Genomic DNA, 26343 nt, shown 5'->3' on the forward strand with positions numbered 1-26343 from the left:
AGAGGAGTCAGCATCACCTGGAGCCCATTTGCTGAATCTCTGGCCACAGCCCAGACTTCCAGACTTCAAGCAGTGGTTACAAATATGGGCATTGAAGTCAGGAAGATCTGGGTTCAGATTTACCTGTCCCTGAAGCCTCCTCTCTAAGCCTCAGTTTCTTCCTCAGGAGAAAGAGGATAAGGCTACTAAAATCCCTCCGGGTCTATCACAAAAATTAAATGATGTGATATAGAGAGGTAAATAAATAAAGAACTTGGCATTGAGCCTCACCCATGGCAGTAAGAGATGGCACGTTATTACTGCCCATCCTTTCCAGCCTGTCTGTGGTAATAACTTCATAGCTGTGTGAGTGGGATTGTCTGAAGGAATCATCAATAGCAAACCCCCTCTTGGAACCCCTGTAGGGAATGAGGTCTCCATCGCAGGGGACATGCTATAGTATTCTGCCTTGCAGGGCTCCCAACCCTGAGCTCTGCAAAGGTCAAGTGCTCAGTTAACGCATGCTGAAACACCATATCCAGGGCTGGGACGGGAGGACATGAATGACATTGAGGCAAATATTAAAACTATTTCTTTTACTCTATTTACACAAAAACAAGTTACACATAAGTTATGAAGTCGTTTGGGATTAAAGCATCAACTTTTGGAAGATGACAAGCGCAGTATGAGACAAAAGACGTGCCTCTTTCAAAACCTGCCAACCAACAGTGGGGAGTGTCCCCAGGAGGGACAGATCTGTCTGAGCCCATCAGGGTGTTTTACGAGGTCAACAGTACAAATCACTCTGGAGAGGCATTACCTAAGATGAAGTTTGATGTTTTGGGAAAAGCACTCGGGTCAAATTGGACCGCTGGATGGTTTCTTCACCCTAGGCCAGGGCCCCAAAATGAAGTGACGGACCTCACGGAACGCAGCTTCATTTCTGGTGTTGGCAAAAGTGTATCTACAGAAAACTCACCAGGCTCGTTACACCAAGACACATCTTTCTGTTTGTATTATTAGATATGAGAAAAAAGGAGAGAACTACAACACACAACACTTGCCTGTACAGTGAATCATCTATAACGATGGCAAAAAGTATTTGAGGAAACACACCTACCAAATTTTGACATCAAGAACCCACAAGTTGGCCAGGTGCAGTGGCTCACACCTGTAATTCTAGCACTCTGGGAGGCTGAGGCAGGTGGATTGCTTGAGTTCATAAGTTCGAGAGCAGCCTGAGCAAGAGGAAGACCCCATCTCTACTAAAAACAGAATAATAACAACAACAAAAAAGAACCCACAAGTCATTACAATCCGATTCAATCAACTCACATTTGTGGAGTGCCCACTGGGGAGAGGGCACTGGGCTAGATGGGAGGGCTGAGGCCAGGTGCCTCTCACCTGTACAGAGGATGAGAGATGTCAGGACCAGGACCCCATGCCAATGTCCCTAAAGTATCAGCTGGAGTCAAGACCCCCAAGGCCAGAGGCCAAAAGTCAGAGGACGCTTCTGGACATATCTCATCTGATATCACTTCTTTGGCAGGCAGGGGAAGGCAGAACATTTCAGAGCTTCCAGCAAAACCACAGTGGCAGGAAAGAGCCAGAAGGGGAGGCTAAGGAGTCAAGACTTTTGCGCGTAAGCAGTGAGGAACCACCATGAAAGTGGAGATAGAAACAGTCTGTCTCAAAAACAGAAGCGAAGATACATACGTGTTTATTGGATGGATTGATGTTCGCTGTAGGCTGGTTGTTTTAACCAAATTTTACTTTGAAGGTTACGTGTATGACACCTGTGAGACTAATCTCAAGAAAGCTTTACCATGGGGGCCAAGTGGGATTGTCTGAAGGAATCATCAATAGCAAACCCCCTTCTCTCTGCCCAGCTGGGCCACCTTAGCTCATGTCCACAGGGGGGACCTGAGGGTTCCATTCTGGGCAAGACACTCAACTTCTTGGCTCCTTCAGACTTCACTCAGTTTGGTGAGAAGACATGGCTCAAGTAAAGCCTAGCACCTTGTTGCTTCTCTCCGGAGACAGAGGGGACAATTTATACCCTGCCACTTTTTTTGACTGGCAATACCATTTTGGCCAGGGTGGTGCTATAGGCAACTTCCTTTCCCCTATAGCGTGTCAAGGGGGGTGTTAATAATTCTTAATGACATTCCCTGCTAGTGGCAGTTATTGGGAAAACCAGATGCAACCTCCCCACCCCAGCATTCCCAAACAGCAGTATTCACCGGTGAAGTTCTTCTCTATAAATATTCTGTCTGCCTACCTGATAAAAATAAGCACTGCCACACTTGTCCATCTGATATGGTATAAAGAAAACACTCTTATTTCTTAAAAGGAGCAATGTTAAATAACCATTCAACGTTCTACATCTCATTGCTGTTTTTCAGCAGAAGCAAATTACAAAGAGACCAGAGCTCTCTGTAGGCATTTTTCCTCCCTTGGAGAATTTAAAAATAAAATACAATTCACATCCTAGAGCCCGAAGGGAGATTTTTCTTATACTTCAGGAACATCAGAAGTTTTTACAATCAAGCTTGAAGAATCTGACTATGAAGATAAGGAACCCTTAAAACAAAGCTATACAAAGGATCACTGGTGATTTCTATGTCCCGTGTATTTTAACAGTGACATAAAACGTGCCCTTCTGAACTCCATCCCCATACTTGGAGTATAATGATTAAAGTCCTTTTGTATTTCTGAATATACTTTAATTCCAAGACTTCAAGTACTTTAATACTTAAACAAAAAGTACTAAGTTATATTCATCAAACTGTTAGTAATAAATCTTTCTGTACCATAAAGTCAAGTAAAAAAATATCCTTCCAAATGCAAAAATTATGCCAAAAGTTATTACAGGAGAAGCTGTAATAACTAGCAAAATACTGGCAAGAATATTCCAATGTTTGCAGTCAACAGATCCTTAGGAAGCATGCTTAAACAGATGGCACTTAAAAAAAATGGATTTAGATTTATAGGAAGATTTTTCACTTACTTTCTGTATAATTCTTGTTCCTCTAAGATAAAGGGGGAGGGGCAATCACACTGCAATTCCTTATTTTTCTAATTAAAAAAAAAAAACATAAAACAAAACACGTGATATCCTTGAATCCGGCTTTGAACGTCCTGGAGTATTTTCTCTGAGTCTCTTTTCAAGGACTATTACTTCCAAATGCTAAACAAAAAGTAGAACATCCAAAGTTAAGCCCAAAGAACGTTGTACAAAACCAAATATCAGAACGCAAAACAAGGCAACTTGCATCTATCAGAAGCGATGATTCAGAACAGGATAAATTTAGAACGGTGCTTTCCAAAAAGGCGTTTGGATGTCAAGTTCAGGAAATAGGTGAAGGCTACATCCCAAGAGTTTCTCTCCAAAAAGAACGCCAAAATACTAATAAAAAGAGTCTTCTTTTTGAAGTTTTCCGTCCCCGGGTGTCCTTGAGGCTGAACTTCCCCAACCTGGCCTTGGTAGAGCCATCCATTACTGGGCAAATCCCCGTGAAACCTGAGGATGCTTTAGCCTGGGAGGACTCGGGCAGAGCAATGGAGCAACTCTGCATGGGACGGGCCTTTTATGGCCTGAACTCGAGAGCCTTGATACCAGCTAATCTACCAGAAATAGCTCTGGAAAACTGAGAGGAACCCATCAGCTGTTGCAGCAGGGCTGGCCAGCAGCTACTTCAGATGCAATTAGCCCATCTGCACCATGTTCACAGCTTCTTTTATAGAGAAATAAAAAAAACACAACAGTGGTCTGTCCTGAGCAGCCGACAAGAAACAGCATAGAATCGGATGGACAAACATTTCTCTAACTTTGTTTTTAGGTTAAAAAAAAAAAAAGAAGAAGGAAAAGAACAGACAATCCTTGACAAAACTCAAGACACTGGACACCCCACAAGGAAAGAATATACATGTTATAGATGTGTATTTATGAAACAGTGGGCCCTGGGGACACAAGTCTTTTACAAATGCTACAGCCCTCTGTGGGTTTCTAACTCTTCCAATAACTCTAGGAAGTGAATCATCGAAGAAAAAACTGGGCTGGAAATAATTTCTTTAAAACTATGCACACATTTTTTTCTTATATTCAATATTGATACTCCTGACTGGTAAGACCTTACAGACCTCAGGTGGGTCACCTCTCTTGAAAACCAGGTGAACTTTAACTAGTGGGGGGAAAAAAAAACCTCTTAAGCACGAGTTCTTCAAAAGCCACTCCTTTTTTTGTAAACATTATAAAGACACTTAAAAAAAAAAGCATTAACTAAATATGACGGCCCTGTTCACAAAAATACTTACAATTAGAGGTGTTCCTGTTGTTTGCAGAGAACATCAGAGAGATTTAATTGTCCATTACAAACCCTGTAACTCTGAGGCTGGAGCAAAAGCTGTGGGCTGTGCAGGGCCTCCGGGTGGTATGTCGCTGGATGTCAGTGCTCCCAGACCACCAGCTGCACCAGTCAGAGAAGGGAGGCTTCACAAGGCAGATCTGAATTCCTGTTACTAAATAACCGTGCAGGACAATGCCTTCCCCTAAATGGACAGCCCTGTGGCTAGGTGAAAAGATGGCAGATACTCAATATAAGTATCATAATTAAACAGTGGCTTCATGACAACAGTCGAACCTCCATAGTTGACCACCTCCCTACACTGACCACCTCATGAAATTGGCCTAATTTTCAGAGACCAGACATGCACCACATGCCTGTGTCAGTACAGTAGGCCTGGTTCCTTGTGTTGACCACCCCCCTGTGACGACCACTTTGCTATAGTCCATTGGATGGTCAACTTACAGAGGTTCTATTGTATTTTGTGCCAGAGGTAAAAATTACCATTTGTCCAAGCCACATTTTTTACCCACCTTAAGATGACAGACAAATAAAACTTCTCCGGGGTAACTTGTGCATCTTAATCTTAGTCCTAGCCCTCATCTTATATTCCTAATTCAGCTTTTCCCTCAGTTTAAAGTTGATTTTATCTAGTTTTATGCATTGGTAGAAGCTGCTTAAAATGCTTTCTGAAGAAAAGCAGAGTAAAAATAACACTTTAATTAATTCTGGATAGTTGACTACCTGGGATTCTGGGTCTTTAAAGAGAAGATAGGAGGAGAAAATGAATCACTATTACCACAATAGTGTGGCTTTTCTCCTAAAAAAGATTCACTCCCACAAAATAAACATCTCACTTATGTGCCTCTCAAGATTTTTCTCAACTGTAGCCCAGCAGCAACCAAACTGTCCTACATGAATGCATTAGAGTCTAATAGGATAATTCTTCTCCATCATTTTTTTAATATATTTTGTGTTTGATTATCTGAATCCAAGTTTATTCTGTCAGTGTGACCTGCTTAAAACAGTTACGAAATTTTTCGGCTATCTTCCTAACTCAGAAAACTCTTGTCACACCCACTTCTTTCCACAAAATGATAATCATAGATTATAAAAGTTAACATAGGAAAGACATCAGTTCATCCCAAATTGACCCCTGCAAGGAGTTTTGGTAGATAATACAGGGTATCCTCAAAGTCACCCATGATGTAGCCATACACAGGGGAAATGGGAAATAATAGCTACAAGTGCCTTTATTTACAAAATATTCATTCCAAAATTTTATAAAACATTTATAAAATATTCTCTATGCGTTGGCCACCTCTTTGTTCTAACATTTAAATGTATTTACTAGGTGTGGAATATAAATGTCTTAACACAGTAACTAAGAAAATGCCATGAAGGCTATGTTGACCAGTTTGATGAAAGCATTTCAGATTGTGTGTAAAACCAGCACATTGTACCCCAGGATTGCATTAATGTACACAGCTATGATTTAGTAAAAAATAAAATAAAATTTATATGCAAAGGCACAGGCCCACCTAGACTAGCTAAAAACAATCTTAAAAAGAAGAATAGAGTGAGAAGATCTATCCCACATTAAGGCTTAATGCTTATACATAGCACAGTAATCAAGGTAGTGTGGTGCTGATGGAGAGATAAACAGTATCTGATCTGTTGATAACAGATCAACAGAACAGATTAGAGCACCCAGAAATAGGCCCACACAAACATGCCAAACTCATTCACCTTTCAACGAACAGTGTGAGAGCAATGGGCCATCCCTAGGCAAAAATAAATAATAAAGAGAAAATCAAGGAGCTTCTACTTAATCCTCAGTGTGGTACGTCCATACCATGGAGTACTACTCAACAATAAACAAGAACAAACTACTGATGCCTGCAATGACCTGGATAAATATCCAGGGAATTACGCCAAGTAGAGGAAAGCCAGTTCTAAAATGTTAACTATTAAATGATCTCATTTACATAACATTCCCCCAATGACAACACGGAAATGCGGAATCGATCATAGTTGTCAGAGGCAACACAGGGGCTCCTGGTTCTGGAATTCCTCTTTCTATCGATATCGTATCAATGTCAATGTTCTGGTTGTGACATTGTTGTGCCTGTTATAAAGGTATTACCTGGGGGAAACTGGATAAAAAGATGCACGTACAATCCTACATCAAGTGAACCTTTCCATAACCATCCATTTGTCAGTGGGCTATTTACTCTCACTCTACTTTAAATAAATCTATAAATATTGACTTATGATCCATGCTATCTTAAGAGCTTCAAATCAGAAATATTTCTTTTTTCCCTGCAAGAAAGTCATTGACCCAAAGTAAAATATTTGATACAGAAATGACAAGCATTTCTCTCCAATTGAATGCGTTTCTTTTGCAGGCTGTGTGGATACTTACAAAGAGCCCCTCTGATACCCAGGGCCTATCTGATAATAGAAAATGATACCGCCACAGAATTTTCAGAAATTCAACCCACTGTTCCATATTATTAATTTTCAAAACCTGACCTACGTTGGAGAAATAGTAAGAAAACAACTCTTTGAAAAGAGAGGATACTAGGTCTTTTTTTTTTTTTTTTTTTTAAAGACAGGTCTCATTATGCTGCTCAGGCTGAACTTGAACTTCTGAGCTCAAGTGATCCTCCCACCTCAGTGGCCTGACTAGCTGGGACTGTGGTATAGGCTTCAAGTCTCACAGAAAACAAATTTTTGAACTCCTCGATTTCTGTCATCTTAGAGACCTCACTTTTGGTAATAAAAAGATCAGGTGACAGTTCCGCCTTCCACGCAGTGGGGTGGATGGATGGATGGAGAATGGTTCGTGCCCTTTCTTCTCTCAAATTCCATAACATAAAACCTTGATCCAAACATCTTGAAGTGCCACTTCTGAGGGCCAAATAACAGCTGAAGCTGGACTTTTCTTTTGGAGATGATTAGCTCTGGGGAATGCCAGGACACCCACAAAAAGATGAGGTGTCTTCTCAGTTCATGGAGGTGGGGATCACAGCAAGCCCAAGACTATGCTGCTGCTTCTCGTCTCCGGCTCCCCAAATTCCTTCAGTCCCAGCCTCCCTTCCAAGCTCTCTACTCTAGCATCACGCATCTTCCAGAACCACTCTCTCCTCTCCCTCAGTGACCATTTACCTGCCATCAGACTCCTCCCCCTCGTCCTCAGAACTGCCTTCCCAAGAGTGGATTCTGCTCGTGCCGCATCGAGACTGGGCCTCTCCCCGCAGTCTGACACTTTCTGACCACATCCGCCTTCATGGAAAGTCCACTTTATAAAAATTTCTGTCCTGGGCACTGCCCATGTCTTCCTGATCACTCCCCCTCAGTTGTTTGACTGATGCGTCTACTCCTCCTTCCCTCAAAGGTCCATCTGTTTCCCAGGACACATACCTTGGGAGTCTGACCAGGTAAGTTCTGTCACATCTGGATGCAGAAATCCAGATTCTGGTGATTCCTCGGGGCTCAGAATACTAGGATCATCTTGCGGGAACATGAAACCCAAGACAAATAATTCTTTGCTCATTGTGTCACATCAGGGAACTGGCTTGTGTTTTCTGAACTGACCAGAACCTCCCCATCAGAAACGTGGTTAGCCAAACCAGAAACCAGGGCCACTCTGACTTCAGCCTCGTCCTCTACTCCATTCCCTCTTCATGTTCTCATGGGTCACGTCAGGACTATTACAGAATCTCTGCCCTGTTCCTCTGCCTCCTACCTCTGGCTCCCTAGACCCCTCCTTCCTTTCCACTGCTTCCAAGAACGACCTTTAAACTGACCAATCTGGGCTGTTCACTCCCAACTGGACCCTCCTCGTGAGCTCCTGAGCTGCCTCCAGTCACCCCTCACCCATGGAAGCTCGTGGGACAAACTTACTGGATTAAATTTTTTCAAGGACAAATGTCACAATATCTCTGTCAAAGACTCACTGTTAGTTTCTTGCATTTAGATATTGATCAGTAGGAGAAAAGGGGTTTCTGGTTACATATAAAGACTTTGGAAATGACACTTAACCCAGTGATTATTTTGTATTGACTAAGATCTGTGGTGACTTACTTTTAACGGTGTATTCCTAAGAGCGGTGGAGGTCATGAGGAATTGTCACGATCTGATTTATAGCAATATCACATTTAGATAAACCTGAGAGGTAAGTGACTTGTGTAGGTATCATCCAGTACACAGTACTCGTGTTGGTGGAAAGCAAAACAAACAACAAACCCCCAGAAAGCAAAAAGTCAAAGATGTCTGGCCTGGTGGATAAACTCCAAAGTCTGGCCCCTCTGACTTACCCCCTGCTCTGCTGCTCCCCACAGCCAGTGACCTTCCCCCAGCCTGAGAAGCCACACTGATCACCCTTGCTATATATCCAGGCTGCTCAGAATGATTTCCCTTCCTTCTCCCTTAGGAGACCCCTAATCTACTCAGGAGTCTGAACAAGGAGGATGCCTTGAGTCCAGGAGTTGGAGGCTGCAGTGAGCTATGATCGCACCACTGCACTCCAGCCAGGGTGACAGAGTGAGTCTCTGTCTCTAAAGAAAGAAAAAGAAGAAAGAAAATCCTTCATCATCCTTCAAGGCTCCATTGACTGTATTTCTCTTACAAATCCTGACACGGTCTCTGATTCCGCAACTTCTAGACAGTGAGCAGGGACTCTGTCCTATCTCTGTATTCCCCAGAACCTGGCAACATCTGGCGCTCTGAAAATCTAATAAGTGTTTGTGATGCACAGACAGAAAGCTGAAATCAAAACGGATTGCAGTGAGCTCTCTTTTTCTCATTTGAATGCAGCTACAACGTTCTCCCCTTCCCTTCAGCTTTGATGAGTTGATGTACAACATTCCTCCAGAATTGAAGAAAGCGACAAGTTGATCTTCAGCTCACAGGAGGAAAAGAAGGCAGGCATCTCCCATTCTGTGTAGCGGCCTCACTGTCCGCTGCCCACTCCTATTTCTGGAGTAACGATGATGTCAGGGCGCTGACCAGGACTGTCAGGCTAGGGAAAGCAGGACGGCAAAGCTGCTAATTGCTCCTGTCTTCTGCAAAGTTCTGCTTTCCAAATGGCAATGAACTTGAGCAATTGCTGGGAGTATTTTTTAGGCTGCTCATTTCCAGGGGACAAAAAAGCCAAGCCACCAGGACCTGTACTCTGCCCTAATTTCATCTGTGACGGGACCAGACTTGGAATCATTTCATTTCCTTAATAAGCTCAGGATTTCGACATCTATGAGAGAAGATACAGATATGCTGTGGTCTCCCGATACCTAAAAACTATCTGATAAACCAGCATGAGTGTAAGGTTGTGGCCTTCTGGGCCCTGGGCAAGCAATTTTGTTTATGGGTGGATTAAAAACAAAAGAAAACAAAACAAAACAAAAAAAGGGATATTATTTTCAGTTAATATTTTTTAGCCAACAAAACTCTTCTCCCAAATAATCTCAATCAGTTAATCAATGGAAACTGTCGATCTGTCTGGTCTCTTATTTTCTCAAAGCTTCTGGCGAATTTTACTGGCTTTAGATGAAAATCTTTGAGCTCTACCGTCATCCATAGGTCACTGTCTGAAACAACCAATTATCAAGCCACTTTGTTCTCTCCCAGGCTGCCGCTTCAGAGCAATGGGTGTGCAGCAGAGGTCAGCATGAACAGAACTGCTGGCTTCCTGGTCAAAACGAAATGTGAGTTTGCCAGGGGTGAGCTTGGACCGTGCCTGGCACCCGGGACACAGGCTCTCACACAGCTGGACTGACATCACATTCCTGGACACCAGCCTCGGAGTCCTGCCAGTAATCAGAGATGTACAAAGTGTGACATGCTCCATATTTAGGCCAGTAGATATCCAAAAACATGGGATTTCTGTCTGCTCTGAAGCAGCGAATCACGGCATGGCAGGGCCACAGGGGTCACTGCTCAGGTGAGGATGTGAGCTGTAGACCATGAGGCCATCGGGCTTGAGAAGACCCTTGGCAGCACCTCCTTGTCCCTGCTCTTATGTTTTGGGTTTTTTGTTTGTTTTGTTTGTAGTTTTTGGCTGGGGCTGGGCTTGAACCTGCCACCTCCGGCATATGGGGCTGGCACCCTACTCCTTTGAGCCACAGGCGCTGCCCTGTTTGTTTGTTTTGAGAAAGAGTCTCCCTCTGTTACCCAGGCTAAAGAGGGGGACTGTAGTGTCACAGTTCACAGCAACCTCAGATTCTTAGGTTCTTCCTGCCTCAGCCTCCCAAGTAGCTGGGATTACAGGTGCCCCCCACAGCACCCAGCTAGTTTTTTTTTTTTTTAGTAGATATGGGATCTCCTTCTTGCTCAAGCTGGTCTTGAACTCTTCAGCTCAAGTGATCCATCCCATCCACCTTGGCCTCCCAGAGTGCTGGGGTAACAGATGTGAGCCACCACACCAGGCTTGTGCTGAGTGCTGGGGTAACAGGTGTAAGCCACTGCACTGGGCTTGTGCTCTTGCTGATGTCACCAAATGCATCGCCGCAAGCACGGTTTCCTTTGCTAATCCCAAGCATTAAGAGAGAATGAGCCATTTCTACTCCTGAATGGCAAGCACCAAGTCTGGGTGCTTTTTCTCAGAAAGCACCCCACACCTCATGACAACCCAGGGCTGCTCTGAGCATGTTCTCCCAGCCCCTCACTTACCCTGCATGGCCAGTGCGGGGAGGGTGGGATGGAGCACCCCCCAGCCCAGTGAGGATTGCACTCTCATCTTCCTCCAGAACCAGACTTATGAGTAACGGTGGCTGCATACTTGGCCAACCCACAGAAGCCTGATAAGCTTGTAATAAGTGAAACCACAGGACCGATAATTCTATAAAACTGAGCCACTATGAGAACGGATCTTAACCAGCTGGGGATATGGAGCTCACCTCCCTGACAGTACAAGAGGAAACTCCCTACCCCAAGGTTTAGGCAGTGACTCCTATACCGGGGGCGGGGCTACCACACAGGGTTTCCTCTGAAAACCGGGTGTGGGAGAACAGAGTGGAGGATGGGCAGCAGGAGCCAGCTGTGGGAACAGGACGGGAGGGGCAGGTGCCTGAGTTCAGGATGAGTCATTTATGGGGCAGGTGGAAGATGCTAAACCACCGGAAAGTTCAAGAAAAGAAAATGATGGAAAGATTAGGAATCAGTTCAGTTTAGCTTTATGGAACACTCAGTTCATTTTCTTAGATTTCTCGTACAGCTGTCGAGCGAGGACTTGGTCTCAGTCCCAGAACTGAAAATTGTTGATCTGGGTTAAAACTCCCACTGGCCTGTTGCAGTGTGGATGTTTGCCCCCTCCAAATCTCGTGTTGAAATGTGATCTCCAGTGTTAGAGATGGGGCCTGGTGGGAGAAATTTGGAGCACAGGGGCGGATCCCTCATGGATGGCTTGGGGCCCTTGGTAGAGAATGAGCTAGTTCTCATTTTGTTACTTTACAGAGAGCTGAATTTTTTTTTTTTTTTTTTTTAAAGACAGAGTCTCACTTTATTGCCCTCGGGAGAGTGCCATGGTGTCATAGCTCACAGCAACCTCCACCTCTTGGGCTTAGACGATTAGGCTCCACCTTTCTTGCCTCAGCCTCCTGAGTAGCTGGGACTATAGGCACCTGCCACAACGCCCGGCTATTTTTTTGTTGCAATTTGGCTGGGGCTGGGTTCGAACCCGCCACCCTCAGTATATGGGGCCGGTGTCCTACCCACTGACCAACAAGCACTGCCTGAGAGCTGATTATTTAAAGGGATCTGGCACTGCCTCCTCCCCCTCTGCCACCTTCTCTCACCATGTAACACCCCTGCTTTCCCTTCACCTTCCCCCTTGACTGGAAGCTCCCTGAGTCCTCTCCAGAAACAGATGTGTGTGCTGCTTGTACAATCTGCAGAACCATGAACCAATTAAACCTCTTCTCTTTATCAATTACACGCTCTTGGGATTCCTTGATAGCTGCACTTAATGGACTAAATCAGGGCCCTTCAAGTTCTCAAACACTGAGACTCTGTAACCCTAAGGCAAAGCCCTGGCTGGCCATGGTGGCTCACGCCTGGAATCCTAGCACTCTGGGAGGCTGGGGCCGACGGATTGTTAGAGCTCATGAGTTCTAGACCAGCCTGAGCAAGAGTGAGATCCTGTCTCCTGTAAAAAAACCAAAACCCCCAAAATAAAAAAAAACTAGCCGGACATCGTGGCAGGCGCCTGTAATCCTTACTACTCAGGGAGACTGAGGCAAAAGGATTGCTTGAGCCTAGGAGTTTGAGGTTGCTGTGAGCTATGATGCCAATGGAACTATAACCTGGGGCAACAGACTAAGATTCTGTCTCAAAATGAATAAATAAATAACCCAAACAAACAAACAAAACAAGGCAAAGGCAAACTGTCTCATATTCCCTAGTGAAAAACGCTTACAACTAAGGTGGGGGGCAGAGGGGAAGAAAGGAAGAAAGGAATAAAGAAAGGAAGGAATTCAAGGGAAAAAATACATTAACGCGAGGCATTCTGCAGGGAGAATTAGATTGTAGGAGCGCAAACAAAGGTAAAAACATTTGATTGCACCTCAATTTCCCTCTAATGGAAGCCCAGGCTGTAGCAGACTACCCTACAAAGACCCTGAAATTTTCTGTTGGACTTCTTAAAGTAGATTATTCATCAGCATAGTTGAATAATTCCCTTCTGGGGCTCTACTGGAAGATGGCCGGTTACCTGACAGCGGGACGGGCGTGCACACTGTGTCACAGGGAAGGGGGGTAAATCAATAAACAAATATGTTTTCAAATAACTACAGTTATTCAGGAGTCCTTCCGGGTACTCCTAAATCCTCACTGTGCCTTTCTTCAGCCCACACTTGTGCCCTCAGTGGCAAGGGCCCCTAAAATGTGATTTCCGAGGGGTCAGAGATTTTTGTCTGTTTTGTGAACTGCTATTAATCTCCAGGGCCCATGATGGTGCTCAGCTATAGTGAGCACTCAGTATGTGTTGGTTGAGTGAACAGAATGAATCATAAATATTCTATAGGGGAAAGGCCAAAACTTTGAGTTTTTTCCAAAGGCTACTTTACCTCCTTGATGACTCTCTCCCGCCCTGCTTCCCCTCTAAATCTGCGACCCTAATCCCTGCTAGTTTTGAGTAGACTATTCCACATGCCTAAATTAATGAACCTCCTTCTCAAATACCACTTTGGGAAAGATCTTCCTTATTAAGCAGTGTCTGATTTCAATACAGGACTCCCTTGCAAAACCTTCTGTGTATTCTGCTCTTGAAGTCTTGGCATCACTTACGTAAATCCGCTGTACCAGGACCCTGTGCACACAGAGGCTGGGCCGCTGGCCTGGATGGGAAGTTAATTGATGTGGTAAGCCCCGAAGGCAGGATTATTTTTCAGACGGGCCCTCCCTAATGCTGTCCGATGATGGCCAAGTGGGCACATTTCAGTCCCTTCTGCCCAGAAACACGATACTGCCTTTCTATACCAACAAGTCTTCATTCAAATCCCCAGTGGGCAGTCCAGGATATGAAAATCACAGTCATCTAATCTAGCAGAGGAAGAAGTATGAATCATCATTACACAGTCTGAAAAAAAGAGCAAAGATGAATGCCAGGGTGCACAGAGGTTAGGGGGCCACGGTGACAGCTTCCCTTGGGCTACAAACCCAACAGAGGGACCCACGGGGGAAACAAACTTTGGAGATGCAACATCCAGGTTTCCAACTTAGGGTGAAGAGAAGAACAGAACAACAGTGCCATGTGCTTAGGACCATGCATAAAAGCTTTTTTTATGCTGAGGAAAATTCAAGAACTGAGGGCAAAAGAGTGGGAATTTGGCTCTAGAAATCTCTCCAGGTCTGACTCTCCTGTACACTGCTGAAGCCCTGAAGCTTACTTATGAGCAGGAACTGTAAGCACGGTGGGATCGTGACATCTCAGAAAATGGCCTACAAACCCCAATCCTCTGCGTGGGAAAACAAAAGAACACGCATAGGGCAAGCAAGATGACAGATAACCGTGCCAGCAGGAAGAGGCTCACTGCCACATCCCAGAAACACACAGTTCTAAAGGAAGTCTTGGCCTTTCCCTAAAACCTTCAGAAAGAACACCAAAGCTCCCCACCGCCCAGCTCCAAGAAACCACAGCTCAAGTGCGCTAGGAAAGTTGGTCGAGACGCCTGCAGCCCAGAACCATCACTTGGCTTATTTATTTATTTATTTATTTATTTTTGCACAGCTGTATTCAATTTTCTGTCCTTGGGGTTTTAAAAGGAACATTTATTCTAGGGCCAGGATTCTCAAGTTTTATGGTTATACAACTCTCTCCCAGGGCCAAAGAATGTTTGCAAAGTCTTCAACCCGGCGAGGAGAATTAGTCAAAGTATCCAAATGAAAGTGAAATACAAAAAATTAAGACTTGCTCCAATTTATATTCAGCCTTGTGTTTGGCTGTCGTGTACCTTCTGTTTTCCCCTTTAGATTTTACTGGCTATTTTCCATGTAAATATAGGTAGGTAGGGGTGTGTGTGTGTGTGTGTGTGTGTGTGTGCAGGTGTGTGTAGAGAGAGAACCAGGTGAGGAACAGAGGAACACAAAGGCAAATGTAGAGTCTTCCTCAACTTCTCTTTCCTGCTATGGTAAATTTTATCTTCAATAAGGCCTACAGCTTACATTAGGTCAAACAGAAGATCGCAAAGAAAGAGATTCCTTTAGGATTATTATATTCTTTTTTTATTAAATCATAACTGTGCACATTGAAGCATTTATGGGGTACAATGTGCTGATTTTATACACATTTTGGAAAGCTCACATCCAAGTGGTTAACACAGCCTTCCCCTCACTTAATTATTGTGTTAAGACATTTATACTCTACACTCAACAGATTTGACATGTACCCAGGATTGTTATATTCTTGTTTTTTTTTTTTTTTCCAATTCAGAGAGCAGGATACCTCTGATGTTTTGGTAGCTAAAACAAAACCTGTATTTTACTTTAAAAAGTCAAATCTGTGTTTTTAATTGAAATAATTAAAGCTAATTTCATTATCAACATCCAAAAATCATTGTTAGAAAAACAACAGGGGAACGAGAGGAGGCCCCCACCAGCCCAGCTAATCAGTTTCCTAAATGCAGCCACATATGGAATCGTTTTTAGAAAATCTACAAGTCCCTTACCTGTCCCCTTTTGTGTTCACTCTTCTTCTCACCTACCTTCACACATGCCCAAAGGTACGCACAGATTCTGTACGCACAGATTCACAAACATCACCTTGGGGTTTGCTCCCAAGTCTTCTGAACAAGCCTGAACAGGGTGAAGTTCCTGCCTGTTTCCTACACACTCCTCTATCTGATGGCCAAAGCCAAGTTGAGGCTTCGGGGATAGAGGTTTGTGACACAGCACACACATCACACGAGAGGCCTGGCTGCCTCCCAAGACAAATAAGACGTTTTGGAGAAAGAAAAGTTACTTGCACAGATCCACCCTCAGCAGAAAGAATGGAATCGATGCTCCATAAAACGACCTGACATGTTGTCAGTGGCACCTGCTTCATATGGCCCGAAGCTCTGAAAGTAATCAGAAGGCAAGGCAAACTGACCTGGTGCGACCCTCGTCATGGTGATCCTCTCCTGCAGTCTTCGCTCGGAGGAGGTTAGTCGAGAGCAGAGCAGACCAAACCCTTTCTCTTAGCAAGCACTTTCCTCTGCTCTTTTAAAATCAAGAAATCAAAAGTGCACTTTAGCACGGCCCTGTGGCCAAGAAGGCCTTGTAGCCAAGATAATAGGGTGAAGTTCAAGTGATTCCTCCCATATAATCACTCTAATTCTCTCTTGTTTGGAGGGAGGTGAGGGTGAGTTCTAAACCTAGGGCAGAGGACAGCTGAAACAAATAGGATTGCCAAACAAAAAGAAAGCCAGCATTTCTTTTAACCTGGAAACATCCTTCATGGATGACAGTCTAACTTCTGGTCAAGTAGGACACACAACTAATACCATTTTCTCAGAATAATAAATTTGAAGACTCCATGGATCTGCCTTCTCTAGAACAAATGAAGATGCTTCTTTCATTCAGAATAAAAGTGTCTGAATGAAAGTAATGCTAAAAAATGCCATCTGCAAAGCCCCCATTATAATAAGCTTCCTTATAGGTACAATAGAACAAAACCAAACTTGGGTGGTGCCTGTGGCTCAAGGAGTAGGGCGTTGGCACCATATACCAGACGTGGTGGGTTCAAACCCAGCCCCAGCCAAAAAAAACTGCAACCCCCCCCCCAAAATACAACCAAACAACTATACCCACATAATTTTTTAAAAATGCACAAGAAAAACCCTTACTAGGAGTCTTTAACCAAAGTTAAAGAAATAAGGACATTCTTGGCTGGGGGTGGTGGCTTATGTCTGTAATCTTAGCACTCTGGCAGACCAAGGTGGGTGGATTCTCTGAGCTCAGGAGTTGGAGACCAGCCTTTGAAAGAGTGAGATCCCATTGCTACTAAACATAGAAAAACTACCCAGGTGTTGTGGTGGGCACCTGTCATCCTCAAGAGGCTGAGTCAAGAGTTTGAGGTTGCTGTGAGCTGGGACACCATGGCACTCTACCCAGGGTGCCAGAGTGAGACTTTGACTCAAAAATAAAAAAACAAAGAAACATAAAAAGAAATAAGGTTGTTCTCTAATTTCATGACAAGCTGATCACAAAACACTGGCTTTTTAGAATATTGTTTTATGATAGACCATTTAAACTCCACGCAAGACGAGGGGGAAAGGATTTAGCTAGGAACACACATATATAATTTAAAAAAACTGACTTACCAAGATACGCAGGTGCATGGGTGCACACATACACACCTCTGGGGAAAGGAAAACATACACTGCCTGGACTCATCCATCATGAACACGGGTGTGTGTGTGTGACTGTGTTCAGTCACATGCTCAAAACATGGCTGCTGTGGGCTGAATGAACCCCCCCCACCGCAGGGTTAATGTGCTGGGAACTCAATCCTCAGTGCAACGTTGTTGGAGGCTTGAGAAGTGATTAGGTCCTGAGCGTTCTGCTCTCATGAATGAATTAACTTCATTATTGCCAGATTGGGCTCTTTATCCTGAGGGTGGGTTCACCCTAAGAAGTGAGCCCAGACCTCTCCTGCTCACGCTCACGCTCTCTTACCATCCAACACCTCCCGCCGTGGTATGACACAGCACAAAGGCCCTCACCAGATGTGATCTTGAACTTCCCAGCCTTCAGAAATATGAGCCAAATAAACTTAATACTGTTTATAAATTACCCAGCCTGCGGTATTCTGTTATGGCAGCACAAAACAGACCAAGATGATGATGTTTGCTCAAAACATTTCCAATGGGCTTTGTAGCCTAAGTAATATTTTCTCAAGAGAAGGGAAAGCCTGGGTTGTTACTTGATGGGAAATCTGTCCTACAGAGTTGTTTTCACATACTGTAAATTAGTAAGGAAGCACGTGGAAAGAATGTCCTGACGCAGATGGTAAGATCCATGCCCAATGCACTAAACGAAACCCTCCTCCCCTACTTTTCATCTTCTCAGGAGCAGCCCAGGGCCAAAATTTAGGAATCATGCTTAATTCTCCCTCTTGGCCTCACACCCTAAATTTCACCTGTCACCAAGTGCCGAGCCTTAAATCTCCAACATAGGTCTGTACACACACACACACACACACACACACGACCTTTATTGATATATAATTCACCTCCCATACAATTCATCAATTTAATGTGTATAATTCAACAGTTCCTAGGATAGCTACAGAGTTGTAAATCATTATCAAATTAATTTTAGACATTTTTCCATCATCCCCAGAAGAAACCGTAGACCTAAGAGCAGCGTCTCCTAATTCACCCCTGTACACCCGCAGTCAAAAGCAACCATTCCTTCACTCTCTGTCTATAGGTGTGCCTGTTCTGGTAACTTCATATGAACAATCGTATAATGTATATGTTCTTTGGTGTTCGGATTCTTTCACTCAGCATTTTCAATGTTTTAGCATCTATCAGCACCCCATTCCTTTTTATAGCCAAATCGTATTTTATTACGGTATGTAAAAATATTATCACATTTTCTTTGCCCATCTATCAGTTGACAGTTGGGTCACTTCCATTCTTTGGGTGTTATGAATAACACTACTATAAATGTTAATGTTTTTTTTTTTTTTTTTTTGAGACAGAGCCTCAAGCTATCCCCCTGGGTAGAGTGCTGTGGCATCACAGCTCACAGCAACCTCCAACTCCTGGGCTCAAGTGAGTCTCCTGCCTCCGTCTCTCAAGTAGCTGGGACCACAGGCACCCGCCACAACGCCTGGCTATTTTTTGGTTGCAGCCATCATTGGTGGGCCTGGGCGGGATTCGAACCCGCCACCTTAGGTGTATGTGGCTGGTGCCTTAGCCACTTGAGCCACAGGTGCTGAGCCAACGTTAATGTTTTTGAGCAGACATTTTTTTGTCATTGTTGTTGCAGTTTTTGGCCAGGGCTGGGTTTGAACTACCTCCAGTATATGGGGCTGGTGCCCTACTCCTTTGAGCCGCAGGCACCACCTCCAGACATATGTTTTAATTTCTTGCTTGTTTGCACTTGTCTTAAGTACATACCCCAGACTGGATATCCTGGGTTATAAAATAAAATAAACTGTATGTTTAACAGTTTGAGGAACTGTCAAACTGTTTTCCAAGTGTGAAAGTTCCAATTTCTTCACATCCTCACCAACGGCTGTCACAATTTGTCTTTCATGGTGGGTATGAAAGGGTAACTCATCGTGGCTACAATCTGAGTTACGCTGATAGCTGACAATGTTAAAAATCTTGTGTGTTTCTTGGCTTATCTTTTTTGGAGAAATACCTAGTCAGATCCTTCACCCTTTTTTAATAGAATTATCTTTTTTGTTCCTGAGTCATAAGAGTTCTTTATATAGCCTAGATACAATCCCTTATCACATATAGGATTTGCAATTATCTTCTATTCTGTGGGCTATCTTTTCACTGTCTTGATAGTGTCCTTTGATGTGCAAAAGTGTTTAATATTGATTAAGTTCAATTAGTCTATTTTTCTTTTGTCACGTGCACTTTCTGGTGTGATATCTAAGAAAGAAACACCCAATCGAAGGTCATTTCATGTCCATGTTTTTTTTTGAAGAGTTTTAAAGTCATAGCACTTACATTTAAGCCTCTGATCCATTTTGAGTTAATGTTTCACATACTCATCCTCTCCAGAAACACTTGCACAGAGACACCTAAACCAAGCTCTTTATCAGCTCTCTGGGTTCACCTCAATCCTTAGTTGCCACCTAAAAGGAATCGTCGTGGATACTGAAGAGAAGGGATGTGGGTGGACATACTTGTCTTATCCCCGATCTTAGGGGAAAAGCTTTCAGCCCTTCACCATTAAGTTATGGTGTAAGCTGTGTGGTTTTTTTTTTTTTTTTGGCCGAGGCTGGGTTTGAACCCGCCACCTCTGGCATATGGGACCAACGCCCTACCATTTTGAGCCACAGGAGCTGCCCCAAGCTGTGTGTTTTTCATAGATCCCTTTCCAGGTTAAAGACATGCTCTTCTACTCCTAGTTTATTGTTGAGTGCTCTTCTTCTTCTTTTTTTTAAATGGGAAGAGGCATTAGATTTTGTCAATGCCCTCTCTGCACAGACCCTATCTTTTTGCATTTGTGGATGCTTTCCCTGTATTTTTTTTACCTCTCATCTTCACAGGTCTCTCCTTGAGGGCATTCCTGGATCATCCTATTCAAAAGCCTCCACTCATCACCAAATCTTCCCCAGGCAATCAACTATAGAGTTTAACCTTTCAAAGCGCTCAGCCATTATTATGACATGTGCACATTCTGGTGACGCTTGCATAGTCATACAGACATTTGCCAGCATGTAACCTTTATTTAATTTTTATTTTATTTTTTTGAGACAGAGTCTCACTCTGTTGCCTGGGTACAGTGCCCTGGTGTCATAGCTTGCAGAAACCTCAAACTCCTGGGCTCAAGAGATTCTCCTGCCTCAGCCTCCCAAGTGGCTATAGGTGCCCAACACAGCAGCTGTCTAGTTTTTCTAGTTTTAGTAGAGAAGGGGTCTCACTCTTGCTCAGGTAACCAGAATTTTAGGCCTCACAACTATCATATCTACAAGATAGATACTATGCTCACCATCATACAGATAAGGAAATTGAAAGAGAGGTTACATGTCTTGCCCAGGATCATGTAGTCTGTAAGTATAAGACCCAGGATTAAAACCAAGCCACCCAGCTGCAGACACCATTCTCTTAAACGCTTGCTGGTGTGATTTTCAATATTTGCCTTTTCTCACTTGGTAACTTATTTATAATTTATACATAAGCACTACCAATCCCATTTTTTCCCCTGTACCTCTAACATCTAATGCCATGCATGGCTGGTGTTCAATAAACTATTTAATGAACAAATAACGCTGGTCCCAAAATGCCCCACAAGAAAAGAGCTTCCCAGGACTGCGGTGAGCACTGCCCATTCATTACACGCACCCATGGAGATTCACAAGGCTCATTTGTTTTGAGGAAGGTCGTTCAACTGTAATCCAGTGACTCACGGACAGACCCATCTTCTGACCCTGGTTCCCACTGCATGAATAGCCCAGGGGAGCTGTGTTCCAGGGAACACACTTTGAGGAATAACTGCCCCAGAGAAGCAGGTCAAACAGCACGGTTCCCAGAAGGAGGCTTCTGCCCTCACTGCGGGGCTGGCTCTCTGCTCTTATCTAAAAAGCCCATTTTAGAGTCCCCGAAAACGTCTTCACCACCACAGCTCAGCTCAGGAAGAAAACCACAATATTGGGTTTTTCCTTTTCTTCCCTAAAACACCTTAAGCTACATGACCCCTGAGAAAACAGGAAGATCTTTTTTTTTTCCAACTCTCCCAGGAATGGCTCAACTCCCCCTGTATTTTTGTGGTCTCATCCCACATCACAGAGGCAGCTGGAATTTTCTCAGCGCTCTGGCTTGTTGAACGCGATTCAAACAAAATCGCCTTCATGATGGGCTCCAGCCTGTTCTCGGAGCGCAGGCGAAACCAGTGGCGCGCTGACCATGAAACGGCTCCATTCCTTGCCTTCCTACTCACCTTAATGTCGATATTTAAATCATGGCTTTAGATGTGGAAGGACTTCAAAATTATCACATCACAGCTTCCCGAGTGCACGGGGTCATTGCTCGAGTGCTCTCTGAAAAAGAGAAGAAAAAATCTCTGAGACCTAAGAAAATAGCAAACTATAGCACAACCTCATGCCTGAGCAAAAGAAGCATACGCTGTGCTATGGTTAATTTGCTGTCTCTGGAGAGTTTTTTCTCTCTCAATATTATTCATCAACATCATCTACAAATTACAGGCTGTGGTTAGAGTATCTTTTTTTTTTTTGACACAGAGTCTCACTATGGCATCACAGCCCACAGTAACAAACTCTTGGGTTGAAGCAATTCTCTTGCTTCAGCCTCCCTAGTAGCTGGGACTACAGGCGCCCACCACAATGCCTGGCTATTTTTTTTTGTTGTTGTTGTTGTTGTTGTTGTTTAGCAGGCCTGGCTGGGTTTGAACCCACCAGCCCCGGTGGGGCCCTAACCACTGAGCTACAGGCACCAAACCTAGCTATCTTTTTAAACTCTTGTAAAAAATACTCAGTAAAAGAATGCATTTTTGTTTCCTTCACCTTAAACACAGAGAATAAAGTCATTTCTGCACAATCATTCTCCAAAGCTCTTATTTTTCTGTGGTGACTGAATTTTTATGTATTCTGGTCTGTGGGCAAGAGTCCTTTTGGTGACTGTGAGTACTTTCTCGATTCAAATCTACATTTGTGCAAAATACAGAGTCTTGGGCATTTGCGCCGTGAACCAGGGAATGCTGAGCAAACACAGGAGACAGGTTGGAACTCACCAGGGAGCTGGATGTGCATAGCCAGAAGGAACGAACACAGGTTCAGGTCCTTAGAAAAGGAGAGAAGCTGGACCAAGGAGTTAGGGAACTAGACCAACGCGTCTAAGCCATCCAGGATGAGTGCTTTTAATAAAACTTGGCCTAGGACAATAATGTTAGGCACAGCCTATAACAGGCATTGTCCTTAATGGCTGAGGAGGGAGGGGAACCCCCACCTGCCCTGGAATGGAACAGAATAGAAGACAAACATACGTGTCCCCTGGTGGTTTGCCCGACTAGAAGTAGTTTGTATAAAGGATGACACACATGTTAACAGTGAGATCCCTCGGGCTCAGAATGGCAGTCAGTGTGACACTTTGTGACTCAGCCCGGGAGAAATCTCCCCATGCTCCCATACAACAGAGGAAAGCCCCCAGATCTACCAGTTGGCTAAGATGGGTGGCTCTGAGAAATCCTTTGTTTTAGGCTACCAAGGTACTTCCTCCTGCGTTCCCCACAGGTCAGTTCAGCACTTCCAGGTATTACCTTTTTACAAAGCCAGGAAAGAATTCATTTAAGCACACAAGGCCCTGAACTGGACACCAGCCAGCAAGATACCAGCACCGCAAAGGACCACAGTGGGCACCCCTCAGTTCTCAGTTTTATAAATATTGAGGAGGTGTTTGTCAGAAGCCTCCTTTATCAAGGATAAAGAATACAGGGTTCTCCCCAAACCCAGAGGCAACTTAGAAGGAAATCATCTTGTGGTGGGTGAGGGGATGGAGGGGATTCAACCCATGTGAAATTCCCACGAGGGGAAAAAAAGAAAAATGATCATCACCACTGCCTGGTGACATTCAGACAGCCACGAACTCATTATGTGAGGCCGCAGAGATGGTTGCGGTAAACACAGACAAATTATTGGGTTTAAAGAGTCTGTTTCTCGGGCCTAAAAAATAATCACATTCCCTTTGCTCCCATAAATCTGTTTATTACTAAAGCAGCTTTGGAGCCTTGAGAACTGGTCTAGACTAATTTAAGCCTCTCTTTTCCCCCTTAGGGTTCCTTCTCAGGACTCACAACTGGTTTGTGAAAAATCCCTTGGCCGCTTTGGGAAGGAACACCCTCTTACTGTAGCAGCCACAAGGGAAGGGAAAATTAAATTATGAGAATAGGGAACAGGCCATGAGAACCACCAGAGGCCAAGAGGAAAGAGAAAGAGAAGAGATTATAAGTAGAAGAGGTGTCTGCATGCCCCTCCTTTTTCGGGAGGGGGAGGACAGAGAGTCTCACTCAGTCACCCTGGTATTGAGTGCTGTGGCATCATAGCTCACAGCAACCTCAAACTCTTGAGCTCAAGTGATCCTCTTGTTTCAGCCTCCTGAAGAGTTAGGACTCCAGGCACGGGCCATACCTGGCTAGTTTTTCTATTTTTAGTAAAGATAGCATCTCACTCTGGCTCAGGCTGATCTTAAACTCCTGAGCTCAAGTGATCCACCTACCTCGGCTCCTAGAGTGCTAGGATTACATGTGTGAATTACCACGCCCAGCATGCCCCTTCTTCTTAAAGAAAGTGCCACTCTCTGCCCAGACACAAACATCTGTCCCTGGTCCACATTCCTAGTGCCCTTCTAGAGTGGGAGCTCTCCTACTCATAGTATTCAGAAGATTCTTCTGGCGGTTCTACAACTGTGGGCAGAGATAGAAGAAAATCTACAGGGCAGATCATGAGCCCCAGGACCAAGAAAGAGCTTAAAAGGCCTGGACTTGTAACACTGGAGTGTTGCTTTAAGAGAGCAATTTTCAACTGAGGTGCCAGGGCATACCTGTGTACCATGAGAGGATCTTAGGTGTGCCGTGAAAAAATTTTAAAGATCATTAATTAAATTATTTGCAAGTGAAGTTCTAAGTACAGTAAGTATATTCTTTATTTTACTCGTCTTTTTTTTGATCAACATAATTTAAATGTGCCACAGAAATTTAACTACAGGTTCAAGTGTACTTGTGAGATAAAATAAGGTGGAAAAACACAGCTCTAAGACAAAGGGAAAACCTCAGTTGCTAGATAACAGAATTTCAGAATAGAATATATAGACAGGAAAACACAATGATCAGCTTTCATGCAGTCGGGGTAATTTAGGAAAAAGCAAAGAACAAGAATGCAACCAGAAAAGGGTCCACTTTTAGTGACAGGTTGAAGTTGAGGAAACTAGTCAAACTGGTATAAAAACGGGGGGGGGGGGACTTCCAGAGGGAAACAGGGCAGTAGGGGATGGATGTGGACGGTTGGTTCATCGGGTTTAAGGCCACAGGAAGAGATGCTGAGCTCAAGGCCAGAAGAAAAGCTTTCGTCGAATCCCCCCAGGGCTCTCTCGACCTTTCCAGGGTATTTCTTCCTGTTCAAAACAAACTTTCCCTTGACTTTCACAACTCAAGTGTGAAAACTCTGACAATGCCCTGTGACTAATTTTAGACCCGCTGCTCTGGAGGAGAGGGAAAGACATCCTTTTATGTCAATGTTTCCAATCTCTGGTTTGACAGAAGGTGCCTAGGGAAGCGTCCATTTTGAATGGACGTGTCTTGTGAGTTTAATTCACCTGCTACTGAACTCCTATAATACCTCTATGTGCCTCTAGGTCAGAGCTGTGGGCCCAATGTCCCTTCTCCACCAGGAGCTCCCAAATCCCCCCATTACAAGCCTTGGAAACAGGGCTGCCATGAGACCCAAATTTGACTCTCCATTTTCTCCCATCTATTTCCTTAGACACCCAGAACCAGGAATGTACATTCTTCCAGATATGTGCACTGAGCTCTGAATACTTCCTTCCTACCTTCACACCAACCTCAGGATATCTTTTAGGATTCAGGTCAGATGCCTCCAGCTTCCAGGAGACCTTCTCTGACTGCCTCCGTTCTTCCCAGACACCTCTCTCTCTCCTGAATTTGTGCCAAACACCTGAGCACTGTAGTTAATTCTCAACCATCCAGGGTTCCATGAGCCATAGTAACAATAAAAAAATTATTATAATTTGAACATTTGTGTGCAATAGATAAGTAAAATGCCTACAAATCAACAAAACCATCCACCCACCAGCAGGTCTCCATGGACCAGAAATAACATAATGACCTGCAGACATCGCTGTGAGCTGGAGGAGTGAGGGGACAGCTCCATCCCATCACTCTTTAGACAGGTAATTACTGTGTTGACCCCAAGACTTGTCATCCTGATAGCGTTAATCCTAAGAGCAAACAAGTGGATGGAAAAGCCATTGGTCAGTGACCAGACTGTCACATGTAGGAGCCGAGGTTAGGAGCAATATCAGTGGAATGGTCCCATTAGGAGTCAGGACAGCAGGGACAGTGCCCTCCTCAAAGATCACTCTTTCTCTGTGATTCCTTTAGAAAGTGAAAGGAGAGCTCGCAATGGCTGGCTGGGGTTCCTTATCATACTATGTGTGCATGTGCGTGCACACAGCTGTAGAAAACACTCGGAGAAAGAACAAATAATGGAGCATTTTAAGAGTACTAACCACTGGTCTGTTTTACTTGTCAAGTAATTTATAGATTTTTTTGTGATCCTGGACTTATTGTTACACATGAGAACAGTATCTATAGAAGAGTGAATCCATTCCTAAATGCTGAAGGTTTTGCTAAGTAAATGCTGGCTATTTTCACTAAGAAGAATATATTAAAGTTAATAGTGACAACCATTTGGCATTTTACCTTTCAATCAGATACTGGCTGGGGTGGTGGCTCATGCCTGCGATTCTAGCATTCTGGGAGGCTGAGGTGGGTGGATTTCTTGAGCTCAGGAGTTCAAGATCAGCCTCAGACCTGTCTCTACTAAAAATAGAAAAATTAGCCTCACGTTCTGGTGGGCGCCGAGGTGGGTAGATTTCTTGAGCTCAGGAGTTCAAGATCAGCCTCAGACCTGTCTCTACTAAAAATAGAAAAATTAGTCTAGCGTTGTGGTGGACACCCAGAGTCCAGCTACTTGGGAGGCTGAGGCAGGAGGATTGCTTGAGCCCAAGAGTTTGAGGTTGCTGTGAGCTATGACACCATAGCACTCTACCCAGGGCAACAGAATGAGACTATCTCAACAACAACAACAAAAAAAAAAAAA

The 26343-nt window shown here is 44.0% G+C and overlaps 1 protein-coding gene across 1 annotated transcript in view; it reads right to left on the minus strand.

Annotated features, from left to right (window-relative positions):
- SVIL (supervillin) overlaps positions 1 to 26343 on the minus strand; it is a 237409-nt gene that overhangs the window by 152827 nt on the left and 58239 nt on the right. Inside the window, exon 3 of the mRNA XM_023511420.1 lies at positions 21432 to 21531. The gene's annotated coding sequence lies outside the window, so the exon portion shown is untranslated. The remainder of the gene's footprint in view (positions 1 to 21431; positions 21532 to 26343) is intronic.

The sequence above is a fragment of the Otolemur garnettii genome, unplaced genomic scaffold (assembly GCF_000181295.1).
Source record: "Otolemur garnettii isolate 467f Iridium unplaced genomic scaffold, OtoGar3 scaffold00019, whole genome shotgun sequence".
NCBI lineage: Eukaryota > Metazoa > Chordata > Mammalia > Primates > Galagidae > Otolemur > Otolemur garnettii.